Source organism: Neophocaena asiaeorientalis, unplaced genomic scaffold (assembly GCF_003031525.2).
Source record: "Neophocaena asiaeorientalis asiaeorientalis breed wild unplaced genomic scaffold, Neophocaena_asiaeorientalis_V1.1 scaffold698, whole genome shotgun sequence".
NCBI classification, from domain to species: Eukaryota; Metazoa; Chordata; class Mammalia; order Artiodactyla; family Phocoenidae; genus Neophocaena; species Neophocaena asiaeorientalis.
Genome location: NW_020171993.1, coordinates 1,445,307 through 1,453,598, shown reverse-complemented (window position 1 = coordinate 1,453,598; position 8,292 = coordinate 1,445,307).

Genomic DNA, 8,292 nt, shown 5'->3' with positions numbered 1-8,292 from the left:
TGTACTATTTAATTTCTTTTATTCCTTTGTCTTGGCTCCATTCCGGCACGGAGAGGAAAGACAGGTGCCTGAGAGCGGCAGTGATCAGACCCTCAGCGGGGAGAACCGCAAGGATGCGGAAGGGACCGGCACCACTTCTGTCCCTGGCGCCCTGTTGCCTACATGATGACGATGTGAAATGTGAGCCGCCCGGAGAAACTTCTCCAAACCCCGCCCGCCGCGCTTCAGGCCACGCCCCAGTACGTGCTGTGGCTCAGCACCGCAGCCCCGGCCCCGCCCGCGGCCGGGGACTGGGGGCCGGCGCGAGGCGGCAGGAGTGGCGCGTGTGGCTGCTGCTCCGGGCTCCCGCCTACGTGTGGGAGCGCATGTGGAGGCACCGCCACCGCCCGGCTTTAGAATGCGCGCGCGCGCGCGCGGACGGAAGGGCCGGCGGGGGCTCGTGGGCCCCGCGCTGCCCTTTGTCTTCCGTGATCTGCTCGCTTCGGCTGCCAGCCCTTCCTGAAACTTGGCCGTTTTGGATGTTGGAGTTTGGGGGGCGGGGGGAGGTTTGAGGGAAGGAGAAGTGAAGTGTTGCTGTAGGTAGAGCTGTCTTCCGAACTCCCAAGCAGATGCTTTGGAGTGTTAAGCTGTGCTCTGTAGAACAGAGAAATGTCGAGGGGTCGCCTAACAGATTGCGTAGCTACGCAACAGTTTAAAAAGATTAGTCCTATCTACTAATCTTACCAAAAACAGAGACGTTGTGTGTACATTTCAACATATTACCCCTAAGGCACTCAAAGGCTTCGTTATTTTAAATAAAGCACTTTGAGATATGCTTGATTAAGTAATTAAATGGAAACTTTAGCTGCCCTGGGTGGGTTCTTATTGTTGTTGGTTTGTTTTGTTTTTTCTGCTTGTCGTGTTTTTTGAATTTATTGTGTGTCTGCACCCTGAGAATCCTTTGGGAGAAGATAATCTTTTTGGAAAGAAGGGAGGTGAGTTTGGAAAACAGAAAAGCTTGGGGCATTAAATTTAGTCTCCTGTAATTAGGTTATGATTGCGCAGTTTGTTGTAAAGTACGGAGCCAGGTATTGTTTAGAATAAATAACCTCGCTTTTGTATATACACAGCTGACTACATCTTATATTTTATTTTAAATTGTTTTTTCAGGAAAATTCATTGTTGATGTTTTCTCAAATAGAATTTCCTAAAAAGTAGGACATTAAAAATTCTCTTTTAACATTTAAAACAAGTGGCCGAGGTGTTCTAAATATTTTTTTCCTAATAAAAACTGAACTGTAGCCTCAGTCACCGTGTTTGTGCTTAATTAGATAGGTGTTATTTAGGGACAATACTACAACTCTTTTGGTCTTATGGATGCTTAATAAATCATTGTAAACTCGTGATTCTTCACGGAGGAGAGCAGGCCAGGGGATTGGAGGAGTAGGGTTCTTTAATGTTAATCACAAAAGCATTTTTTTAAATTGAGAAACATCATATATAGCCTGACAAGTAGTCTAGGACGCTGTTAAGTCATATTTTTTAGAGATCTTTTAAATATTAAAACATGAAACATTTTTATGTAGAGATCCTTTCCATATATTTCTGGATAATATTACTGGCTCTTTAAAACGGCTTTTTTTTTTTTTTTAACGGTTCCACACACAACTGCTTATGACATACTCTAATAGGAGTACTGGACAAAATTTGGGGTAAGCCATTATAAGCTGTTGCCTAATTCTCCAGCCTACTGGTAGAGTATTTAAAGCAAAAACCTAACTGAAGTAAGCTACGAACATCGCAAATTAGAGAGGAGCCAGCACAGCCTGGGTAGGTGCTTTACTTGTAGGCAAATTCAACTGCAAGTATTTGCCATCCCTGTGAACTTCACCTTTAGTCCTTCTGCTTTCTTACTTCTCTTTCTTTTTTTCAACGTTCTGTGCTAATTTATGCATGTCTTATCTCCCCTACCAAACTCTTAGTTCCTTCAGAGTGAGGTTCCCATCTGATTCATCTTTGATTGTTCCTAAAACCTTGCACTCTGCTTGCACAAGGACAACTCACATGATTGAAGGTAGGAGAGGATGTTGTGTGACAGAGACCAGAGAAGAAATGATCAGAGGAATGGAATGGGGAAAACAGGACCATTTTCTAGCTCTTCCAATGAAATCCATTTGTTCAAAGAACAATTACCGAGGGTTGACTGAGTCTAAGATATTTGTGATGTTTTGAATGTTTGTGGTCCCTCAGAATTCATATGTAGAAATCTTACCTCCAAGATGATACAGTATTCGGAGGTGGGGACTTTGGGAGGTGATTAGGTCATGAGGGTGGAGCCTTCATGAATGGGATTTGTGCCCTTGTTGAAGAGGCTCCAGAGAGCTCCATCACCCCTTTGTCCAAGTGAGTATACAATGAGAAGTTAGGAATCTGCAACCAGGAATAGGGCTCTCACCAGCTAGCACTAACCATGATAGTATTCTGGATTTGGACTTACAGACTCTAGAACCATGAGGAGTAAACTACCCAGTTTATGGTGTTTTGTTTTAGCAGCTTGAACAGACTAAGACAGGGTTATTCTGAGACCTGTAGGTGATAGAAATATTCTAGAATGTGGTGCCTGCTATCAATGCGTTAATTCCCATTCTACGAGGTTCTAACACGTTCAGCTATAATTGGGCAAACACAAGTGAAGTTTGTATTGGTCATTAAAGATGTTCTAAGTCATCATTACCTTACCTAGAGTTATTACCAAGGTAATAACTCATTATCATCATCATTACCTAGAGTTACCTCTAGCTTGATAGTCCATGTCCAGGCCAGACTGCTCCCCACAGGCACGTCAAGTCTGGCCTCTCAAAAACTAACTCCTCATATTACTCAGCCATAAAAAGAAACGAAATTGAGTTATTTGTAGTGAGGTGGATGGACCTAGAGTCTGTCATATGGAGTGAAGTAAGTCAGAAAGAGAAAAACAAATACCATACGCTAACATATATATATGGAATCTAAAAAAAAAAAAAAAATGGTTCTGAAGAACCTAGGGACAGGATAGGAATAAAGACGCAGACATAGAGAATGGACTTGAGGACACAGGGAGGGGGAAGGGTAAGCTGGGATGAAGTGAGAGAGTAGCATGGACATATATACACTACCAAAGGTAAAATCGATAGCTAGTGGGAAGCAGCCGCATAGCACAGGGAGATCAGCTTGGTGCTTTGTGACCACCTAGAGGGGTGGGATAGGGGAGGTGGGAGGGAGACGCAAGAGGGAGGAGATGTGCGGATATATGTATAGCTGATTCACTTCGTTATACAGCAGAAACTAACACACCACTGTAAAGCAATTATACTCCAATAAAGATGTTAAAAAATAAAAATGATGAAAAAAAGTAAAATCCTAAAAAAAACAAGAACTAACTCCTCATATGCCCTCTAAATGGCTCTTCCTCCTGCATCACCTGCTCAGTGAATGGCGCCACCCAGTCTCCAAAATCAGAGCCCTAGACAAAACTTGTCACTTTTACCCTTATCCACCACAACCAGTCTGATGCTGTCCTTTTCTTAAATGTTCATTATGGAAACTTTTGAACATGTACAAAAGTAAAGAGAATAGTATAATGATGTCAAAGTGTCTCTGCAGTTTGGGTTCTTGGGGAAGTAGATTCCAAGATGGAGATTGCAGGACATTTATCAGGGAGTGTTTTAAGGAAAAATACATGGACAGGAAAAAGCAGAAGTGGGCAGAGGGAGAAACTGAGCTAGATGCAGTCCCAGCAGAGGCTTTCAGCAGCCACATGGGAGGTGTGGACCTGGGATAGCCCTTGAGAAGGGTACCAAGTTACAGAGAGGGCTGAGGCCCCTACAGTGGTCAGTCATTGAATGTGGGCTTCCCTGAGAAGAAATGACCTTTAATGAGGGCGCTTTTCTTCTGCTGAGACAACCCCCAAGCAGGACTGACAGCTGAGGACCACCTGCTGCTGCACTCCCAGCAGCCAGAAGAGTAAGTCATTCCTGAGACATCTGGGTGCCTTATCCAGCATCAGCCGCAGTACCAGCTTCAAAAATCTCAACTCGTGGCTTTTTTCATCAGTACCTTTACGCATCCCTCCCTTCCCCACCCATTATTTTGAAGCAAATTCTAGACATCATATAATTTCATTTGTAAATAATTCAGTATGTATCTCTAAAAATTATATTCTTTTTTTGACATACCGCAATACTATTATTACACCTAAAACTTTAAAAGTAATGCTTTAGTGTTATCAAATCGTCAAAGTAAGTGACACAGTCTTTTTTTTTTTTCTAGGTATTTAATTTACACCATTCTCTACATGTCCACTAATACAGCCTCATCCTTTCTTGCCTGGGTTTCCTATACCTCCCCTGTTATCTGCCCCATCCCTGCTGCACTGCACTGTTGCTAAACCAATCTTCCTAAAACAAAACTATGGTTATGTTATTTCCATACTTAAAAATTCTGAATGTAAAATAGTAATTGTCCTTGAGGGGTGGAGTATCAGAAGACTTTTACTACTAATAAATTCTGTATCTTTATAATATTGTATAGGAAATATGATTACTTCTGTTAACAGAAAAAAATTTTTAAAAATATTCATAGCTATTGATTGTCTTTAGCTGATAGTTCAAATGCTTTTATATTTGGGATTAAGTCCAAAACTGAGGATCTGATACACACACGCACACACACACACACACACAGAAACACCAGACCTCTAGACCAGAGAACAGATCATTTATTATTCATAGAGCTTGTTAATTCTGGTTCCCTGGTGCCCCAATTCCCCACAGGCTACACAGTGAGGGCCAGATATTCACCTGTATGTGCAGCAGGGTTTGTACCACAAGAGAGGAACCCTCAAATTATGAGACTTGGAGCTTACATGCAGCAGCTGGCACATTGCCCATCTAAGGAATGTAAACAAATTTCTCTGTGGGGAGGGGAGAAAGGAGGGTCTCTGTCTTTCCTTTACAGCCTTGAAATGCAAGCAAATGGCTCCAGGGGAGATAAGTCTCTAAACATCTTCAGAGTTTTCTGTCTTTAGGACTTATATTCAAGCATCTTCACTCAGAAGGCTCAGAATGTACAAGAACACTAAGAATTTCGGGGGTGGGGGGGCGGGAATCTGCCAGCACAAAGCATTCCAGACCTTGGGATCTCCTGCCTATTTTTCCAAATATTACAACTTTTTTCTTTTGCATCCAGTGCTGAAGTGATAAAACTTCCTAACATTCTCTCTTCCTCTTTGAGCATTTGCACTTGCTTTTTTTCTGCATCAGCAGCACTCTTCCTATTTTCATCTTCATCTTCTTAATTCTTTCCCTGATTCTTCACAATTCAATTCTACTTTAGAAAGCTTATCCTCTCAGGGACTGGTTAGGAGTTTCTCCTAGGTGTTCCCATGTTGTGCTGTGCTCACCTCTTTCATGTTTATCACACTAAAATTTTAATTATCTTCTTATTTATTTATTTATTTTTTGCGGTACGCTGGCCTCTCGCCGTTGTGGCCTCTCCCGCTGCGGAGCACAGGCTCCGGACGCGCAGGCTCAGCGGCCATGGCTCACGGGCCCAGCAGCTCCACGGCATGTGGGATCTCCCCGGACCAGGGCACGAACCCGTGTCCCCTGCATCGGCAGGCGGACTCTCAACCACTGCGCCACCAGAGAAGCCCCTTAATTATCTTCTTGAGGTGAGTTGTTCTACACTAGATAGTTGAAAACCTGAGTTGCCTTTAAATGCATCCCCAGGAAAATGGCAGTATGAGGAGCCCTATGGACTTACTACCCCGTGAAACAACTATAACTGGTGAAAATTTTAGACAACAACAATTTAAACTTTCTTGAAATTGTTTGAAGGGAATACAGCAGATGAAGAAACATTTATTCAAGAAAACCTACTAAATCTTGTAGGAACAGCAAGAGTCAGTGGCACCTGAGCCATGACCTGCTGCCTCCCCCACCCTGCTCAGTATGACAAATCTCCACTCTGGGCGGGCATGGCCAAGAGGGTGGAGCTCACTCTTCCCCCAGATCTCAGTAAAAATGCTATGGATCTCCCTGGGAGAGCCAAGCTGCCAGCATTTCTCAACCTCCTTAGCTTCATGTTGCAAACGTTAAATTCCAGATAAGTATGTCCTACAGATTGGAGAGATTAGGAACTCCTTTCTTCCTTTCAGACACTGTTCATAGGACAGAGGCCCTATCCCAGATTCAGGAGGCTATGAGTGCTGGGACCCCAGTCACCCTTGCCTCAGCTCACATGGGGGTTCCACGCCAGGAGAGGCAGCTTGAGAGGCAGAAGCTAATGCCCCCTTCCAGAACCCTGCTTATAAAGCAAAGGTATCACTCTGAAAGACATGGCACACAGTCCCCATTCCCAGCTTGAGCATTGGCTCAGAGATTTTTGCCCAGGAGGAGAGAAAAGTCCACTAAAACAGAGAACTCTGAAGTTCTCCCCAGAGGAACTGATTTTATTTGGAAGAGTGTGAGAAAATTCAAACTTCAAGGTGCTCTTGAAAACAATGCATATTTTGGTGGCAAGTAATTAAGAGGAGGCTGGTAGCTCCATGCAGCAAGAAGCTAAACTGCAGACCAGCTAGTTTACCAGAGAGAGCCCGAGAAAGAGACAACTAAGAAGAGCCCTCTGGGATCAGAACAAACCTCAAGACTGCATTCAATGGCCATCTCTGCAAAGGAACCTAAATATAATTGAACTCTGAAGCAGTTCATGCCCCAGGACATTGTCAAAAGCAGTAGAACATTGTCAAAAGCAGTAGAACAATCAGCTGGCATTTAGTGGAGTCTACTAGCTGGGTGTGATACCAAAAGAGGCAGACAGCTTAACAGAAAGACCAGGGCAAGAGACAGTCAAAGAGAGCCCTGCTAAAACCACTATCATCACACTGTGGCTGTGTGCATAGGCTCAGGGAATTGATCCACATGCAGGAAAAATTATAAAACTTTACTGATGATGCTAAAGATTACTTAAATACTTATAGGATAGGGAGACTCAGTATGATAAAAATGTTATCCTTCTCAAAGTGACATGGATTTAATGCAATTCAATCAAAATCCCAATGGTACTATTAGAGAAATTCAACAAGTTCAATTTAAAATTTATGTGAAAAAGCAAAGGTCCAAGAACAGTCAACATACTCTGGAAGAAATATAGCAGAGGGAGGAACACTCCCAAACTCATTCTACAAGGCTACCATCACCCTGATACCAAAACCAGACAAAGTTGCCACAAAGAAAGGAAACTACACGCCAATACCACTGCTGAACATATATGCAAAAATCCTCAACAAAATACTAGCAAACAGAATCCAACAGCAAATTAAAAGGATCATGTCCGGGAAGATCCCACATGCCGCGGAGCGGCTAGGCCCGTGAGCCGTGGGCGTTCGGAGCCTGTGCTCTGCAACAGGAGAGGCCACAACAGTGAGAGGCCCGCGTACTGCAAAAAAAAAAAAAAAAAGAAAGAAAGAAATTGCAATACCATTTTAATAAAGTTCAAAATCAACCACAACTAAACAATATATTGTTTAGAGATCCGTACACGTGTGATAAAATATTTACAAGAGAATGAGAAACAAAATAAGGTGGTCATTACCAAACTAATGGCAGAGGCAGGAGAATAGGTTAGAGGAGGAATTTAAAGATTGATGTGATGGGTGTTGGTCATGTTCTGGTTCCTATACAGGTAGAAGGTACATACGTGTTTGTATTCCTGCTATGCTTTTTACTCAGACATGTTACGTAAGTTTTCCTGTAATGCATATTACATAAACTTTTTTTTAACAAAAGATCAATATCAGGAAAGTTAAGTGAGTTGAACCGCATCTACAGACAGAAAACCCTTGTGTTTTTTGGATATCTCTCCTAAAGAATAAGAATAGCATGACATGCCATCAGAGAAATAGTGAAAGGTACAAAATACTACTTGATAGCTAGCTCCTGAGAGAAGCTAGGAGATGGTGTGTACACACAAGACCAATTCAACCAAATAATCAATTAAGTATATATAAAGCCGATACAGTACTTTCTGCTAAGTACTGTGCTAGATTGTGGTGGTGCTGGGGAGATGTTTAGAAGAGCTTCTCAAGAGTGGCTGCAGAAGACTGTCAGCGATACAACGAGAGCCACACAGTAAGCACCGTATTATGTGGGTACAGACTGTAAGAGAATTAGTCCAGTCTGCTTCTCAGTAAACCCTCTTTAGATCCTCTTTCCCCGTGAGGGTGGTTTGAGGTTAGGAATTTTTCCTCCTTAGCTGTAAAACTTGACTTCTGTC